Genomic DNA, 19,886 nt, shown 5'->3' on the forward strand with positions numbered 1-19,886 from the left:
AGGTGAGTTCCTCCAGGTGCATTCCTCCAGGTGAGTTCCTCCAGGTGTGTTCCTCCAGGTGCGGTCTTCCAGGTGAGTTCCTCCATGTGCGTTCCTCCAGGTGAGTTCCTCCAGGTGAGTTCCTCCAGGTGTGTTCCTCCAGGTGAGTTCCTCCATGTGCGTTCCTCCAGGTGAGTTCCTCCAGGTGCATTCCTCCAGGTGAGTTCCACCAGGTGCGTTCCTCCAGGTGTGTTCCTCCAGGTGAGTTCCTCCAGGTGTGTTCCTCCAGGTGCGGTCTTCCAGGTGCGTTCCTCCAGGTGAGTTCCACCAGGTGCGTTCCTCCAGGTGCGTTCCTCCAGGTGAGTTACTTTGCCATCTGTGCCTGTCTGACGGATAAACTCTCCTACCCCTCGTTCCTGCGGACTGTGCCCAGTGACATGTTCCAGGTGTCAAGAAAGACGAGAAAGTTTTAGACAACATAACAGAAATTATGGGCGACATTTTCATATTGCAAAAGCAATGAGTTAAGTGCACATGTATGTGTTCATGTATTTTTCAGTTTACTAAACTCTAGTTAAACAATTTTAATTAAATGGTGCGAGATTACAATAATGTTTGTGTTAAATTTTTCAACACATCATCACAGAATTTCCACCATAATCTCTGTTACAGTGGCAAGAAAAAGTATGTGAACACTTTGGAATTATCTGTATTTCTGCTTAAATTGGTCCAAAAAATTCACAACAATAGACAAACACAGTGTGCTTCAACTAATAACACACAAATTATTGCTGGAAAGGGTTACAGAAGTATCTCTAAATACCTTGATGTTCATCAGTCCATTGAAAGACAAATTGTCACGCCCTGACCTGAGAGATCCTTTAAATTCTCTATTTGCTTAGGTCAGGGTGTGACTAGGGTGGGCAATCTATGTTTTCTATTTCTTTGTTGGCCTGGTATGGTTCCCAATCAGAGGCAGCTGTCTATCGTTGTCTCTGATTGGGGATCATATTTAGGCAGCCTTTTCCCACCTGTTGTTTGTGGGATCTTGTTTTTTTGTAGCTGCCTGTGAGCAGCCCAGAACGTCACGTTTCGTTTTCTCCTGTATTGTTTTTGGTGAGTTGCATATTTATTAAACATGTGGAACTCTAAGTACGCTGTGCCTTGGTCCATTCATTCAGACGAGGGTGACAGAAGATCCCTCCACCCACGGACCAAGCAGCGTGCCCAGGAGGAGCAGGGATAATGGGCCTGGGAGGAATGCCAGGAGTGGAGGACATCCTGGACGTGGGACGAAATCATGGCAGGGGACAGAAGCCTGCCATGGAAGCAGGCGGAGGCAGCGAAGGAGCAACAACGACGACACCGGGGTTCACGGCCACGACGGAAGCCCGAGAGGCAGCCTCAAAAATAACATTTGGGGGGGCACACGGGTTGGCCGGCGGAGGCGAGGTGTGAACCAGAGCCGGTCCACACGGGGTGGTCGGCGGAGCCGAGGGTTGAACCAGAGCCAGGCCACGCGGGGTGGTCGGCGGAGCCGAGGGTTGAACAGAGCCAGTCTGGGAGAGGAAGGTGAACTTGGAGGGGAGTGAAGGGAATGAATCTGAGACAGTTAAGGAGTTGATGGGGAAATTGGATGAGAGAGCATGAGAGAGCTGTTGTGTTGGTGCATGAGGCACGACATTCGCCCTAAGGAGCGTGTCCTCAGTTTAATGCCACCTGAGTCAGCTCTCCGTACTCATCCTGAGGAGCGTGCTAGCCGTCTGGTGAAGACTGTGCCGACCCCACGTGCCAGGTCTCCAGTATGCCTCCCCAGCCCTACACGTCCTGTGCCAGCTCTCCGCACTCACTTTGAGGAGCGTGTTATCGTTCCGGAACAATGTGTGCCGGTTATACGCACCGTGTCTCCAGTGCGCCTCCACAGCCCGGTACGTCCTGTGCCAGCTCCCGGCACATGCCGTGCGAAGGTTTCATCAGTCCAGGACACGTTGTGCCAGCTCTACGCTCCAGTCCTCCAGTGCGCATCGACAGCCCGGTACGTCCTGTGCTGGCTTTACACTCCAGGCCTCCTGTGTGTCTCCCCAGCCCGGTACGTCCTGTGCCAGCTCCAAGAAACCAGGCCTCCTGTGCGTCTCCCCAACTCGGGACGTCCTGTGCCAGCACCACGCACCAGACCTCCAGTGCGCCTCCACAGCACGGTACGTCCTGTGCCGGCGCCATGCTCCAAACCTCCTGTGCGTCTCTCCAGCCCGGTACGTCCTGTGCCAGCTCCACACACCAGGTCTCCAGCGACGGTCGGCAGTCCAGAGCCTCCAGCGACGGTCTGCAGTCTGGAGCCTCCTGCGAGAGTTGCCAGTCCGGAGCCTCGTGCGAGGGTTCCCAGTCCGTAGCCTCCTGCGAGGGTTCCCAGTCCGGAACCTCCTGCGAGGGTTCCCAGTCCGGAGTCCCCGGCGACGATCCACGGTCCGGTTCCTCTGGTGACGATCTACGGTCCGGTTCCTCTGGCGACGATCCACGGTCCGGTTCCTCCGGCGACGATCCACGGTCTGGAACCCCCAGCGACGATCCACGGTCCGCTTCCTCCGGCGACGATCCACGGTCCGGAGCCTCCGGCGACGGCCTAACGGGGAACAGTGCATTTAACTGTCTTGTTCAGGGGCAGAACGACAGATTTTTACCTTGTCAGCTCAGGGATTCAATCCAGCAACCTTTCGGTTACTGGCCCAACACTCTAACCACTAGGCTACCTGCCGTATACCATTGCTCAGGAGAAGTGTAACACCAGCACGTATTTTACACTCAGACAGGAACGATGTGTGTTTGGGGATGTGTGTGTGCGTGTGTAAATAAGATTATTAATCTATTTCTAGTCATATTTAATCATCCCTCTATGTTAAGTGTTGGTACTGCATACCTCCCTCTCTTTTTCCATCAGCTGTAACACCAACTGAAGAGGCTAAATCTCACCAATCAGTTTGATGACAACGGGAAGCCCATTCCCCTCTATGATGTTATTTACTGGCAGAAGATCAGCAGTGGATATATAAAGTTCCAGAAGGTAGGAAGCTATGATGGCTCTGCCCTCCCTCAGCCAACAGCTGCAGATGGAAGACAGCACTATCGTGTGGACAGGAGGGCAATTACAGGTGGGTTGTAGTAGAAGTGGTGGTGTCGAATAGGGTGATGTTTCCATTTAAGCAACATTTATTATTCTGTTTTCCTTATCTGAATTCAACTTTCCGCAAATAAGACTTAACTAGAACTAAAGTAAATTGTATTCTCCCCTATGCAGTGTTCAATAGGCACAGGTGAGGGCCTGTGTGTGTGACTGTGCCCTGTGTCTCTCCCCAGGTGAGTGTCTCTGTGCAGTGCCTACCTGCACCCCTGGCAGCAGACAGGCCCGTCATCCAGGAAAGTCTCCCTGCTACTTCGACTGCCCGCCTTGTGCTGCTGGGGAGATCAGCAACCAGACAGTTACACACACAGTGACACAACGTACCATGATTTGATTATCATTTTATATAGGCCAATGTGTGTGTGCATAATGTCCTCCCATTGTGGAGCTGCTGGCCTTCAGGGCTACTGTACCAGGCTCCAATGCCCTGACGAAGCTGTTTGGACCTTCCCAGCAGAGGACACTGATGCTCTGCTCCACCGTACCTCAGGTAGAGCTGTTGAACTGATGCTCTGCTCCACCGTACCTCAGGTAGAGCTGTTGAACTGATGCTCTGCTCCACCGTCCCTCAGGTAGAGCTGTTGAACTGATGCTCTGCTCCACCGTCCCTCAGGTAGAGCTGTTGAACTGATGCTCTGCTCCACCGTCCCTCAGGTAGAGCTGTTGAACTGATGCCCTGCTCCACCGTACCTCAGGTAGAGCTGTTGCATTCATCAAGCACTAGTTCATCAAGCACTACTACATAACCTTTTGCAGACTGTCATGATTGCCAACCATATTATGCTTATTGTTCCACTACTTACCCCAGGTGTGTCTCTGTGTTTACTGGCTCTCCGTAGCTCTCTCCATCCCATTCAGGAACTCTTCGTACCATGGTCTGACCAGCATGGTGGTGCTGAAGTGTAAAGGAGCCCTGGTCCCAATCAAATCAAATGTATTTATATAGCCCTTCTTACATCAGCTGATATATCAAAGTGCTGTACAGAAACCCAGCCTAAAACCCCAAACAGCAAACAATGCAGGTGTGGAAGCACGGTGGCTAGGAAAAACTCCCTAGAAAGGCCAAAACCTAGGAAGAAACCTAGAGAGGAACCAGGCTATGAGGGGTGGCCAGTCCTCTTCTGGCTGTGCCGGGTGGAGATTATAACAGAACATGGCCAAGATGTTCAAATGTTCATAAACGACCAGCATGGTCAAATAATAATAATCACAGTAGTTGTCGAGGGTGCAACAAGTCAGCACCTCAGGAGTAAATGTCAGTTGGCTTTTCATAGCCGATCATTGAGAGTATCTCTACCGCTCCTGCAGTCTCTAGAGAGTTGAAAACAGCAAGTCTGGGATAGGTAGCACGTCCGGTGAACAGGTTAGAGTTCCATAGCCGCAGGCAGAACAGTTGAAACTGGAGCAGCAGCATGGCCAGGTGGACTGTGGACAGCAAGGAGTCATCATGCCAGGTAGCCCTGAGGCATGGTCCTAGGGCTCAGGTCCTCCGAGAGAGAGAGAATTAGAGAGAGCATACTTAAATTCATACAAGACACCGGATGAGACAAGAGAAATACTCCAGATATAACAGACTGACCATAGCCCCCCGACACATAAACTACTGCAGCATAAATACTGGAGGCTGAGACAGAAGGGGTCAGGAGACACTGTGGCCCCATCTGATGATACCCCCGGACAGGGCCAAACAGGCAGGATATAACCCCACCCACTTTGCCAAAACACAGCCCCCACACCACTAGAGGGATATCTTCAACCACCAACTTACCATCCTGCGACAAGCCAAGGGGGGGCCAACCCAGGCAGGAAGACCACGTCAGATACTCAACCCACTCAAGTGACACACCCCTCTTAGGGACGGCATGGAAGAGCACCAGTAAGCCAATGACTCAGGCCCTGTAATAGGGTTAGAGGCAGAAAATCCCAGTGGAGAGAGGGGAACCGGCCAGGCAGAGACATCAAGGGCGGTTCGTTGCTCCAGAGCCTTTCCGTTCACCTTCACACTCCTGGGCCAGACTACACTCAATCATATGACCTACTGAAGAGATGAGTCTTCAGTAAAGACTTAAAGGTCGAGACAGAGACTGCGTCTCTCACATGGGTAGGCAGACCATTCTATAAAATTGGAGCTCTATAGGAGAAAGCCCTGCCTCCAGCTGTTTGCTTAGAAATTCTAAGGAAAACAAGGAGGCCTGCATCTTTTGACCGTAGCGTACGTGTAGGTATGTACGGCAGGACCAAATCGGAAAGATAGGTAGGAGCATTACATTTTACATTTACATTTAAGTCATTTAGCAGACGCTCTTATCCAGAGCGACTTACAAATTGGTGCATTCACCTAATGACATCCAGTGGAACAGCCACTTTACAATAGTGCATCTAAATCTTTTAAGGGGGGGGGGGGGGGGAGGCAGAAGGATTGCTTTATCCTAGGTATTCCTTGAAGAGGTGGGGTTTCAGGTGTCTCCGGAAGGTGGTGATTGACTCCGCTGTCCTGGCGTCGTGAGGGAGTTTGTTCCACCATTGGGGTGCCAGGGCAGCGAACAGTTTTGACTGGGCTGAGGAGCAAGCCCATGTAATGCTTTGTAGGTTATCAGTAAAACCTTGAAATCAGCCCTTGCCTTAACTTCTCTAGGGTAGGGCGAATTTTGGATGAAATGCATGCCCAAATTAAACTGCCTGCATCTCGGGCCCAGAATATATGATATGCATATAACTGGTAGATTTGGATAGAAAACAATCTAACGTTTCCAAACCTGTTAAAATAGTGTCTGTGAGTATAACAGAACTGATTTGGCAGGCAAAAACCAGAGAAATCCATTCAGGAAGTAGTTTTTGGGGGGGTTTTGTAGTTTTCTATTCAATGCCAATACAGTATCCATTGACTTAGGACTCAAAATGCAGTTTCTATGCCTTCCACTAGATGTCAACAGTCTTCAGAAAATGTTTAAGGCTTGTATTCTGAAAAATGAAGAAGTAAGAGCAGTCTGAATGAGTGGACCCTGCCGTGTCACAGAGCTTTTTCCTGCTCAAGACCGAGAGAGTGCGTTTCTTGTTTACATTTTATATTGACGACGTTATTGTCCGGTTGAAATATTATTGATTATTTAGGCTAAAAACAACCTGAGGTTTGAATATAAACATCGTTTGACATGTTTCTATGAACTTTACGGCTACAATTAGGATTTTTTTGTCTTCCTGTTTTTACTGCGTTTTAGCCTGTGGATTACTGAAGAAAACGCGCGAAATAAACTGAGGTTTTTGGGTATAAAGATACTTTATCGAAAAAAAATAACATTTATTGAGTAAATGAATGTCTGGTGATTGCAACCATATGTAGATCATCAAAGGTAAGGGATTAATTTTATCTCTTTTTCTAAATTGTGTAACTGTTCTAGCTGGCTGGCTACTGTTTGTAATGATTTGTGTAGTGGGCTATGTTCTCATAATCGTAATGTATGCTTTCGCCGTAAAGCATTTAAAAAATCTGACACCGTGGTTGGATTCACAAGCAGTTAATCTTTAAACTTATGTAAAATATGTTTTGTTTTGTGAATTTTTATAATGAGTATTTCTGTATATGAATTTGGCGCCCACCAGTTTTACTGGCTGTTGAAGAGGTGGGACACTACCGTCTCACATGCCCAAGAGAGGTTAAGGATAGGGGGCAGCATTTTCACTTTTGGATGACTTGGTGCCCATAGTGAACTCCTGTGTTTTTGGCTATTTTTTTCTGTGGCTATGAACTGAGCTAACAAAATTGTTTGGTGTGCTTTCCCTGTAAATCCCTTTTGAAATCAGACATGTTGGCTGGATTCACAACATGTGTAGCTTTAATGTGGTGTCTTTCATGTGTGACTTCATGAAAGATTGATTTTTATTGTAATATATTTGAATTTGGCGCGCTACATTTTTTCTGGCTCTTGGCCAAGTGGGACGCTACCGTCCCACATATCCCAGAGAAGTTAACAGGAAGCCAGTGTAGGGAGGCTAGCACTGGAGTATTATGATCAAATGTTTTGGTTCTAGTCAGGATTCTAGCAGCCGTATTTAGCACTAACTGAAGTTTATTTAGTGCTTTATCCGGGTAGCCGGAAAGTAGAGCATTGCAGCAGTCTAACCTAGAAGTAACAAAAGCATGATTAATTTTTCGGCATAATTTTTTTACAGAAAGTTTCAGATTTTTGCAATGTTACGTAGATGGAAAAAAGCTGTCCTTGAAACAGTCTTGATATGTTCGTCAAAAGAGAGATCAGGGTCCAGAGTAATGCCGAGGTCCTTCACAGTTTTATTTGAGATGACTGTACAACCATCAAGATTAGTTATCAGATTCAACAGAAGATCTCTTTGTTTCTTGGGACCTAGAACAAGCATCTCTGTTTTGTCCGAGGTTAAAAGTAGAAAGTTTGCAGCCATCCACTTCCTTATGTCTGAAACACAGGCTTCTAGCGAGGGCAATTTTGGGGCTTCACCGTGTTTGATTGAAATGTACAGCTGTGTGTCATCCGCATAGCAGTGAAAGTTAACATTATGTTTTCGAATGACATCCCCAAGAGGTAAAATATATAGTGAAAAGAATAGTGGTCCTAAAACGGAATCTTGAGGAACACAGAAATTTACAGTTGATTTGTCAGAGGACAAACCATTCACAGAGACACATTGATATCTTTCTGACAGATAAAGTCTAAACCAGGCCAGAACTTGTCCGTGTAGACCAATTTAGGTTTCCAATCTCTCCAAAAGAATGTGGTGATCGATGGTATCAAAAGCAGCACTAAGGTCTAGGAGCACAAGGACAGATGCAGAGCCTCGGTCTAACGCCATTAACTTCTCTGCGCTACGGATCCCTTTAGCGGGATCATTTTCCTAAACAACCGCTGAATTGCAGGGCGCAAAATATTACTAAAAATATTTATAATCATGCAATCACAAGTGAAATATACCAAAACACAGTTTAGCTTGTTGTTAATCCACCTATCGTGTCAGATTTTGAAAATATGCTTTGCAGCGACAGCAATCCAAGCTTTTGTGAGTGTATCAATCAATGCTACAACAGCTAGCCCCAAATTAGCATGGTCAGAAAAGCAATAAAATGAATCGCTTGCCTTTGATAATCTTCAGATGTTTGCACTCACGAGACTCCCAGTTACACAATACATTTTATTTTTGTTCGATAAATATTACTTTTATAACAAAAAAACGCCATTTGGGTTGCGCGTTATGTTCAGAAAACCAAAGCCTTGTTCCGTTCGACGAAAATTCCAAAAAGTATCCGTAATGTTCGTAGAAACATGTCAAATGTTTTTTATAATAAATCCTCAGGTTGTTTTTAACAAACATAATCGATAATATTTCAACTGGACCGTAACCTATTCAATAAAAGAGAGAAAGAAAATGGAGAGCTACCCCTCTCGCGCGCAGAAACTAATCAAAGGACACCTGCCTAGTTTTGAAAAATCTCGCTAATTCTTCAATATAAAAGCCTGAAACTATGTCTAAAGCCTGGTCACAGCCTGAGGAAGCCATTGGAAATGGAATCTGGTTGATAACCCTTTAAATGGAAGAAAGATGGGCAAGGAAACACAGATACATAAAAAAAAAACAAAAAAACACTTCCGGGTTAAATTTCCTCAGGTTTTCGCCTGCAGAATCATGTTGTCTGTTATACTCACAGACAACATTTTGACAGTTTTGGAAACTTTGGAGTGTTTTCTATCCTAATCTGTAAATTATATGCATATTCTACGATCTGGACCTGAGAAATAGTCCGTTTACCTTGGGAACGTTATTTAAAAAAAAAAATCTGACCCCTAGCGTCAAGAGGTTAAAAGGTCATTTACCACCTTCACAAGTGCAGTCTCAGTGCTATGATGGGGTCTAAAACCAGACTGAAGCATTTCGTATACATTGTTTGTCTTCAGGAAGGCAGTGAGTTGCTGCGCAACAGCTTTTTCAAACATTTTAGAGAGGAATGGAAGATTCGATATAGGTCGATAGTTTTTTAAATATTTTCTGGGTCAAGGTTTGGCTTTTTCAAGAGAGGCTTTATTACTGCCACTTTTAGTGAGTTTGGTACACATCCAGTGGATAGAGAGCCGTTTATTATGTTCAACATAGGAGGGCCAAGCACAGGAAGCAGCTCTTTCAGTAGTTTAGTTGGAATAGGGTCCAGTATGCAGCTTGAAGGGTTAGAGGCCATGATTATTTTCATCATTGTGTCAAGAGATATAGTACTAAAACACTTGAGTGTCTCCCTTGATCCTAGGTCCTGGCAGAGTTGGCAGAGCTCAGAACAACTGAGCTTTGGAGGAATACGCAGATTTAAAGGGTAGTTCGTAATTTGCTTTCTAATGATCATGATCTTTTCCTCAAAGAAGTTAATGAATTTATTACTGCTGAAGTGAAAGCCATCCTCTCTTGGGGAATGCTGCTTTTTAGTTAGATTTGCGACAGTATCAAAAATAAATGTCAGATTGTTCTTATTTTCCTCAATTAAGTTGGAAAAATAGGAATAATCGAGCAGCAGTGAGGGCTCTTCGATACTGCACGGTACTGTCTTTCCAAGTTAGTCGGAAGACTTCCAGTTTGGTGTGGCGCCATTTCCGATCTAATTTTCTGGAAGCTTGCTTCAGAGCTCGGGTATTTTCTGTATACCAGGGAGCTAGTTTCTTATGACAAATGTTTTTCGTTTTTGGGGTGCAACTGCATCGAGGGTATTGCGCAAGGTTAAATTGAGCTCCTCAGTTAGGTGGTTAACTGATTTTTGTCCTCTGACGGCCTTGGGTAGGCAGAGGGAGTCTGGAAGGGGATCAGGAATCTTTGGGTTGTCTGAGAATTTATAGCACAACTTTTGATGCTCCTTGGTTGGGGTCTGAGCAGATTATTTGTTGCGATTGCAAACATAAAAAAATGGTGGTCCGATAGTCCAGGATTATGAGGAAAAACATTAAGATCCACAACCTTTATTCCATGGGACAAAACTAGGTCCAGAGTATGACTGTGGCAGTGAGTAGGTCCAGAGACATGTTGGACAAAACCCACTGAGTCGATGATGGCTCCGAAAGCCTTTTGGAATGGGTCTGTGGACTTTTCCATGAATATTAAAGTCACCAAAATTTTGAATATTATCTGCAATGACTACAAGGTCCGATAGGAAAGCAGGGAACTCAGTGAGGAACGCTGTATATGGCCCAGGCCTGTAAACAGTAGCTATAAAAAGTGATTGGGTAGGCTGCATAGATTTCATGACTAGAAGCTCAAAAGACGAAAACGTTGTTATTTTTTTTGTAAATTGAAATTTGCTATATTAAATGTTAGCAACACCTCCGCCTTTGCGGGATGCACGTGGGATATGGTCACTAGTGTAACCAGGAGGTGAGGCCTCATTTAACACAGTAAATTCATAAGGCTTAAGCCATGTTTCAGTCAGGCCAATCACATCAAGATTATGATCAGTGATTAGTTCATTGACTATAACTGCCTTGCAAGTGAGGGATCTAACATTAATAAGTAGCCCTATTTTGACATGTGAGGAATCACGATCTCTTTCAATAATGGCAGGAATGGAGGAGGTCTTTATTCTAGTGAGATTGCTAAGGCGAACACCGCCATGTTTAGTTTTAACCTCTCTTGGGCACGTGAGACGGTAGCGTCCCGAAACTGCTGGGCGCCAAATTCAAATACAGAAATACTCATTTAAAAAATTCAGAAAACAAAACACATTTTACATAGGTTTAAAGATTAACTTCTTGTGAATCCAACCACGGTGTCAGATTTTAAAAATGCTTTACGTCGAAAGCATACCTTACGATTATGAGAACATAGCCCACTAGACAAATCATTACAAACAGTAGCCAGCCAGATGGAACAGTTACACAAATTAGAAATAGAGATAAAAAGAATCCCTTACCTTTGATGATCTTCATATGGTTGCACTCAGCAGACATTCATTTACTCAATAAATGTTCCTTTTGTTCGATAAAGTCTCTTTATACCCAAAAACCTCAGTTTTGTGTGCGCATTTTCTTCAGTAATCCACAGGCTCAAACGCAGTCAAAACAGGAAGACAAAAAAAATCCAAATTGTATCCGTAAAGTTCATAGAAACATGTCAAATGATGTTTATATTCAAACCACAGGTTGTTTTAGCCTCAATAATCGATAATATTTCAACTGGACGATAACGTCGTCAATATAAAATGTAAACAAGAAACGCACTCTCTCGGTTGTGCGCAAGAAAAAGCTCCGTGAAACTTTAGGGTCCACTCATTCAGACTGCTCTTACTTCCTAATTTTTCAGAATACAAGACTGAAACACTTTCTAAAGACTGTTGACATCTAGTGGAAGGCACAGAAACTGCAATTTGAGTCCTAAGTCAATGGATACTGTAATGGTATTGAATAGAAAACTACAAAACCAAAAAAAAACTACTTCCTGAATGGATTTTTCTCAGGTTTTCGCCTGCCTAATCAGTTCTGTTATACTCACAGACACTGTTTTAATAGTTTTGGAAACTTTAGAGTGTTTTCTATCCAAATCTACCAGTTATATGCATATCATATCTTCTGGGCCCGGGAAACAGGAAGTTTAATTTGGGCATGCATTTCGTCCAAAATTCCAAATGCTGCACCCTATGCTAGAGAAGTTAATGGGGAGAACCGGTTGAAAGTTTCTGTCTGCTGAATGAACGACACCGGTTGAGCGTTCCTACAGCATTTCCCTCCAAAAGCCATGAGAAAGTTGTCCGGCTGTGGGGACGTGGGAGGGGATTTATACTAACGTTACTATCTGTACTAACTGGTAGCACAGATTCTATTTCATCCTTTCCTACACTGAAATTACCCTTGTCTAACGATTGCATCTGAAGCTGGGCTTGCAGCACAGCTATCCTCGCCGTAAGGCGATCGTTCTCCTGTATATTATGAGTACAGCGACTGCAATTAGAAGGCATCATGTTAACTTCTTGAGAATACAGGGGGTGCTATTTTCGCATTAGCATATTTGCTCTACAGATTAAACTGCCTCTTATTCAATTATTGCTCTTACTATATGCATATAAATAATACCGTTGGAAAGAACACAATCTCCAGTTTCTAAAACCGTTTCAATTTTGTCTCTGAGTGATACAGAAGTCGTTTCACAGCACTTTCCATGACCAAGAACATAAAATCAAGATGTTTATGCTGGCTTCAAAGCTCTGCCTATATATGGTCATTCCCCCTATGACCAGAAACACACTGCAGTCGCCTTCCTCTGGTTGTCAAGTTTCCAAAACTATTAAAACAGTGTCTGTGAGTATAACAGAACTGATTAGGCAGGCGAAAACCTGAGAAAAATCCATTCAGGAAGTAGTTTTTTTTTGGTTTTGTAGTTTTCTATTCAATACCATTACAGTATCCATTGACTTAGGACTCAAATTGCAGTTTCTGTGCCTTCCACTAGATGTCAACAGTCTTTAGAAAGTGTTTCAGTCTTGTATTCTGAAAAATTAGGAAGTAAGAGCAGTCTGAATGAGTGGACCCTAAAGTTTCACGGAGCTTTTTCTTGCGCACAACCGAGAGAGTGCGTTTCTTGTTTACATTTTATATTGACGACGTTATCGTCCAGTTGAAATATTATCGATTATTGAGGCTAAAACAACCTGTGGTTTGAATATAAACATCATTTGAGAAATTCTTTGTTTATCTGGGACTGACGTGAAATAGGACCCATTTCTTTGGCGTGACCGACAACTTCCGGTTTAATGAATCGCTCGAATTTGAGCTGCGATTGTGTACTGTTTTGCTGGCGTTATGTATGAAAACTATCTCCGTGTCGAATTTTGTTTGATACATGTGACCATATCATCGTAATGTATGTTTTTTCAATATAGTTTAATCAGATTATTTGAATTTTTCCGGGAGTTTTGCGGTGTTCCGTCGTCGGATTGTATTTACGTTTGAGAAATCCGTGCCACTCGACCGGTACCTGTGCTAAATGGAGTGGGAAAGGAACATTTCTGAACGGAACCAACAACTCATCTTGACAAAGGACACTTTGATCAACATTCTGATGAAAGATCAGCCATAGTAAGACCCAATTTACGATGTTATATCATATCTGTTTTGCATGTGAACTTGCCGTGGGCGCCCAGCCGAATCTGCCTGGCGTAGCTATGCTAATTTAGCGCTACATTTTGTTTTCGTTATAAAACATTTAATAAATCTGAAATATTGTTTGGATTCACCAGATGTTGGGCTTTCAATATCTGTACGCTGTGTATTTTTCTGAAATGTTTTAAAATGAGTAATTAGTTATATGACGTTGGTCTCTGTAATTGTTCTGGCTTGGTCGGCACCTTTTCAGATTGCAGCTGCAATGTAGAACTGTGATTTATACCTGAAAAATGCACATTTAAAAAAAAAAACTATGGTATACCATAAATATGTTATCAGACTGTCATCTTATGAATTTGTTTCTTGGTTAGTGGCTATATATATTTTAATTTAGTCGAATTAGTGATAGCTACTGACGCAGGGAAAAACTGTTGGGAGTGAAAAAATCCTCTCCTTTGCTAACGTGGTTAGCTAATAGATTTACATATTGTGTCTTCCCTGTAAAACATTTTAAAAATCTGAAATGGTGGCTTTATTTACAAGACCTGTATCTTTCATCTGGTGTCTTGGACTTGTGATTTAATGATATTTAGATGCTACAAGTTACTTGTGACGCTATGCTAGCTATGCTAATCAGTGGGGGGTGGGGGGGGGGTGCTACCGGATCAGGGTTGGTGACTCGTGAGAAGTTAACCTCTAACGAGCGTCAACCCCGGATCCGGGATCACCCCCCACCCCCCCCCACACTGATTAGCATCGCTAGCATAGCGTCACAATTAAATAGTAGCATCTAAATATCATTAAATCACAAGTCCAAGACACCTAATGAAAGATACAGATCTTGTGAATAAAGCCACCATTTCAGATTTTTAAAATGTTTTACAGGGAATGACACAATATGTAAATCTATTAGCTAAACACGTTAGCAAAATACACAATTTCTTTGTCCACCATTTTTTCTCTCCACCAGTAGCTATCACCAATTCGGCTAAACTAAGATATTGATAGCCACTAACCAAGAAAAAACCTCATCAGATGACAGTCTGATAACATATTTATGGTATAGGATAGGTTTTGTTAGAAAATGTGCAAATTTCAGGTATAAATCATAGTTTGCCATTGCAGCCACCATCACAAATCTCACCAAAGCGACTAGAATTACTACAGAGAGCAACGTGTATTACCAATTTACTCATCATAAAACATTTCTTAAAAATAGACAAAGCATAGCATTGGAAAGACACAGATCTTGTGAATTCAGACAATATTTCAGATTTTCTAAGTGTTTTACGTCGAAAACACAATAAATCGTTATATTAGCATACCACATATGCAAACGTTACCCCAGCATGAATTCAAGCTAAAGAGAGCGATATCGTTATCATCGCCAAAATATATTAATTTTTTCACTAACCTTCTCAGAATTCTTCCGATGACACTCCAGTAACATCATTTTACAACATACATATAGAGTTTGTTCGAAAATGTGCATATTTAGCCATAAAAAAACGTGGTTATACAATGAAAATAGTAGCAACTCAAGCATCAAAATGAGGGACGTCAGCTTTCAGAGTGATCTAGTTTAATCGAAAGCTAATCATATACTTGACTAAAAAATACAGGGTTGACAGGAATCGAAAGACAAATTAGTTCTTAATGCAACCGCTGACTTACATTTTTAAAATTCTCCTTACTTTTCAATACAGGGTTCGCCAAGTGACGCGATAACAAACAAAATGGCGAAATATGCGTTTAAAATATTTCGACAGAACAACGATTTATCATATTAAATATTGCTTACTTTGAGCTGTTCTTCCATCAGATTCTTGGGCAATGTATCCTTTCTATGTTGTAATCTTCTTTTGGTCAATAGATGTCCTCTGTCCTTCGAAATGTCCACTAACAACGACCGAGACCCCGAAACGTTCCCAAAGCTAGAAAGTGCACGACAAAGAAATTCCTCAGAATCGCACTAAACGGATATAAATTGCTATAAAACGGTTCAAATTAACTACATTATGATGTTTTTAACAACTATAACGAGTAAAAACATGACCAGAGAAATATTGCTGGCTAAACAACGATTTGGAATGAGGCAAGTCCGATGTCCTTCACGCTTCAGGCGCGCGACGAGAAAGGGAGGTTCCTCTACGTTTTCTTCTTTTATAGTGGCTGTGATTGTGCAATCGATTCCATTCAAAACGTGATGACGTACAGACACCCAGAGGAAGACGTAGGCAGTGTCGGTTTCTTCATAGCATTCACTGTCACCTTAAAAACAGACTCCAGATCAGGGGTAAAAATTTCTGAAATCTGACCCCTGTCATGAAAAGTGCTGTAGATATAGTTCTGTACCACTCAGAGACAAAATTCCAACGGCTATAGAAACTAGAAAGTGTTTTCTATCCAATAATAACAATAATATGCATATTGTACGATCAAGAATTTAGCACGAGGCAGTTTAATTTGGAGACCAAAATATGCTAATGCGGAACAGCACCCCCTATAGTTCCAAGAAGTTAATCAAAAGCTAATCATATACTTGACTAAAAAATACAGGGTTGACAGGAATCGAAAGACAAATTAGTTCTTAATGCAATCGCTGATTTACATTTTTTAAATTATCCTTACTTTTCAATACAGGTTGCGCCAAGCGAAGCTATACAAAACAAAATGGCGACATAAGCGTTTAACATTTTTCGACAGAAACACGATTTATCATCATAAATTGTTCTTACTGTGAGCTGTTCTTCCATCAGAATCTTGGGCAAAGAATCCTTACTTGGGTCTAATCGTCTTTTGGTCGAAAGCTGTCCTCTTGCCATGTGGAAATGCCCACTAACGTTCGGCATGAACTGGAAACGTGCCTAGCTGTTCAAAGTGCCTCAGAAATAAATGGGTCAAAATCGCACTAAACGGATATAAATTGCTATAAAACGGTTTAAATTAACTACCTTATGATGTTTTTAACACCTCTAACGAGTAAAAACATGACCAGAGAAATATTAGACTAGACTAGTCAAGGACCATATCACCTCCACCCTACCGGACACCCTAGACCCACTCCAATTTGCTTACCGACCCAATAGGTCCACAGACGACGCAATCGCAACCACACTGCACACTGCCCTAACCCATCTGGACAAGAGGAATACCCATGTGAGAATGCTGTTCATCGATTACAGCTCAGCATTTAACACCATAGTACCCTCCAAACTCGTCATCAAGCTCGAGACCCTGGGTCTCGACCCCGCCCTGTGCAACTGGGTCCTGGACTTCCTGACGGGCCGCCCCCAGGTGGTGAGGGTAGGTAACAACATCTCCACCCCGCTGATCCTCAACACTGGGGCCCCACAAGGGTGCGTTCTGAGCCCTCTCCTGTACTCCCTGTTCACCCACGACTGCGTGGCCATGCACGCCTCCAACTCAATCATCAAGTTTGCGGATGACACTACAGTGGTAGGCTTGATCACCAACAACGACGAGACGGCCTACAGGGAGGAGGTGAGGGCCCTCGGAGTGTGGTGTCAGGAAAATAATCTCATACTCAACGTCAACAAAACAAAGGAGATGATTGTGGACTTCAGGAAACAGCAGAGGGAGCACCCCCCTATCCACATCGACGGGTCAGTAGTGGAGAAGGTGGAAAGTTTTAAGTTCCTCGGTGTACACATCACGGACAAACTGAACTGGTCCACCCACACAGACAGCGTTGTGAAGAAGGCGCAGCAGCGCCTCTTCAACCTCAGGAGGCTGAAGAAATTCGGCTTGTCACCAAAAGCACTCACAAACTTCTACAGATGCACAATCGAGAGCATCCTGTCGGGCTGTATCACCGCCTGGTACGGCAACTGCTCCGCCCACAACCGTAAGGCTCTCCAGAGGGTAGTGAGGTCTGCAGAACGCATCACCAGGGGCAAACTACCTGCCCTCCAGGACACCTACACCACCCGATGTCACAGGAAGGCCATAAAGATCATCAAGGACAACAACCACCCAAGCCACTGCCTGTTCACCCCGCTATCATCCAGAAGGCGAGGTCAGTACAGGTGCATCAAAGCAGGGACCGAGAGACTGAAAAACAGCTTCTATCTCAAGGCCATCAGACTGTTAAACAGCCACCACTAACATTTAGCGGCCGCTGCCAACATACTGACTCAACTCCAGCCACTTTAAAAATGGGAATTGATGGAAATTATGTAAAAATGTACCACTAGCCACTTTAAGCAATGCCACTTAATACAATGTTTACATACCCTACATTACCCATCTCATATGTATATATACTGTACTCTATATCATCTACTGCATCTTGCCATCTTTATGCAATACATGTACCACTAGCCACTTTAAACTATGCCACTTTATGTTTACATACCCTACAGTACTCATCTCATATGTATATACCGTACTCTATACCATCTACTGCATCTGCCATGCCGTTCTGTACCACCACTCATCCATATATCTTTATGTACATATTCTTTATCCCTTACACTTGTGTGTGTGTAAGGTAGTAGTGTGGAATTGTTAGGTTAGATTACTGTTGGTTATTACTGCATTGTCGGAACTAGAAGCACAAGCATTTCGCTACACTCGCATTAACATCTGCTAACCATGTGTATGTGACTAATAAAATTTGATTTGATTTGATTTGATTTGATTACTGGCTAAACAAACGCTTGGAAGGAGGCGAGTCCGACGTCCTCCGTGCGCAACGCGCAGGCAGCAAAGGGATGCTACTTCCGGTATTTGCTCTTTTATGCAGCCCCTGATTGCGCAATCGACTCCATTCAAAGCGTCATCACGTACTGACATGCAGGGGAAGACGTAAGAAGTGTCTGTTTCTCCATAGCATTTACAGGGACCTTTAAACTGACTCCAGATCAGGGGCCAGGATGTCTGAAATCTGACTCCCTATCATGAAAAGTGCTGTAGATTGAGTTCTGTACCACTCAGAGACAAAATTCCAACGGCTATAGAAACTAGAGAGTGTTTTCTATCCAATAATAACAATAATATGCATATTGTACGAGCAAGAATTTATTAGGAAGCCGTTTAATCTGTTGAGCAAATTATGCTAATGCGAAACAGCACCCCCTATAGTGGCAAGAAGTTCTTGCCCTGTTACTACTTAGCTTTGGCTGTTGGAAGTCCTGACAAACCATGTCCAGATAAAACGTCCGGAATGAAAAAGTTGAATGAAAAAAAGTTGAGTGAGGGAAAAACTAAAAATATAAACGATAATTAAAAAGTAAAACGTTGTCAGGTAGCAAAGTAAGGTTGGCAACAAAATGCACAGCAGCATGTAAACAAGTCTGCAAGTTGTGACCGGAAATGACAAACCTAGTACTGCCCTGAGGACATGTGTAGATGGGTTCTAACTGGTACTGGGCTACGTCAGCCTGCTGGCCTCGCTCTGTCTCCTCCTAGCCTTCCTGGGATGCAAACACCTCCCTGACACCTTCGATGAGGCCAAGCTCATCCCCCTTCAACATGCTGTTCTTCTGTGCAGTGTGGATCTCCTTTGTCCCTGCCTACGTCAGCTCTCCTGGGAAGTACACAGTAGCTGTGGAGATATTCACCATCTTATCCTCTAGTTTTATCGTTTAGTCCTCTAGTCTGCTGCTGTGCATCGATGCCCCTAAATGTTACATCATCTTAGTGAGACCAGAGAGGAACACTAAGAAAGGGTTGATGTGGTAACACCAGGCTTTATAGTCCTCTTGGCACTTGCAGTCTAGTCCTCTTGGCACACTAGCTCTAAACAGTACTTCTCTTACAGTCTAGTCCTTTGGCACGCTGGCTCTATACAGTATTTCCCCAAAAGTAAAAAAAAATAAATCCATTAATAGAATGTGAATTCTCTATGCCCTAATTTTTTTTTTGATGAGGTTTTGATATTTTTGTATCCCAAGTGCACCAATTAATTAGAGTAACAACAATAAATCCAGATAAATAAATATACATTTTATTTTTTTTGTAACACCTTATTTGCAAGCAGCAAGTTTCTACTCAAAGGTTGCTGAGGTGGAAGATACACATTGTTAAAAAACATTTCTAATATAGTGCACACACGGAGTTTACTAAACACTAGGAACACATTCCTAATATTGAGTTGCCCCCCTCTCCCCCCTCCCCCTCATTTTCCCTTCAGAACAGCCTCAATTCGTCGGGGCATGGACGCTACAAGGTGTCGAAAGCGTTCCACAGGGATGCTGGCCCATGTTGACGCCAATGCTTCTCACAGATGTGTCAAGTTGGTTGGATGTCCTTTGGGTGGTGGACCATTCTTGATACACACGGGAAACAGTTGAGTGTGAAAACCCCAGCAGCGTTGCAGTTCTTGACACAAACCGGTGAGCCTGGCACCTACTATCATACCCCGTTCAAAGGCATTTAAATCTTTTGTCTTACCCATTCACCCTCTGAATGACACACATACGCTGTAGAAAAGGCCCATGGAGTTGGTGGATGAATCCTTTAATTCACGGCCACTTGCTTAGCTGGGCCAGGGGCGCTTTAATTAGGTCAGGTGGAAATGTCAGACAGATCGCAAATCATTAAAATGAGGAAATCACCATCGCCCGATCTCGCTGCTTTCTCTTCCTTAACTATGTCTAATCCAGAAGTTCTGT

At 43.5% G+C, this 19,886-nt stretch overlaps 1 pseudogene; it reads left to right on the plus strand.

The window, feature by feature from the left end:
- Nucleotides 1-1,858: 1,858 nt before the first annotated feature.
- Nucleotides 1,859-18,954, plus strand: LOC139548514 (uncharacterized; annotated as a pseudogene).
- The last annotated feature ends 932 nt before the right edge of the window (nt 18,955-19,886 follow it).

This window comes from Salvelinus alpinus, chromosome 21, assembly GCF_045679555.1.
Source record: "Salvelinus alpinus chromosome 21, SLU_Salpinus.1, whole genome shotgun sequence".
Classification (NCBI taxonomy): domain Eukaryota; kingdom Metazoa; phylum Chordata; class Actinopteri; order Salmoniformes; family Salmonidae; genus Salvelinus; species Salvelinus alpinus.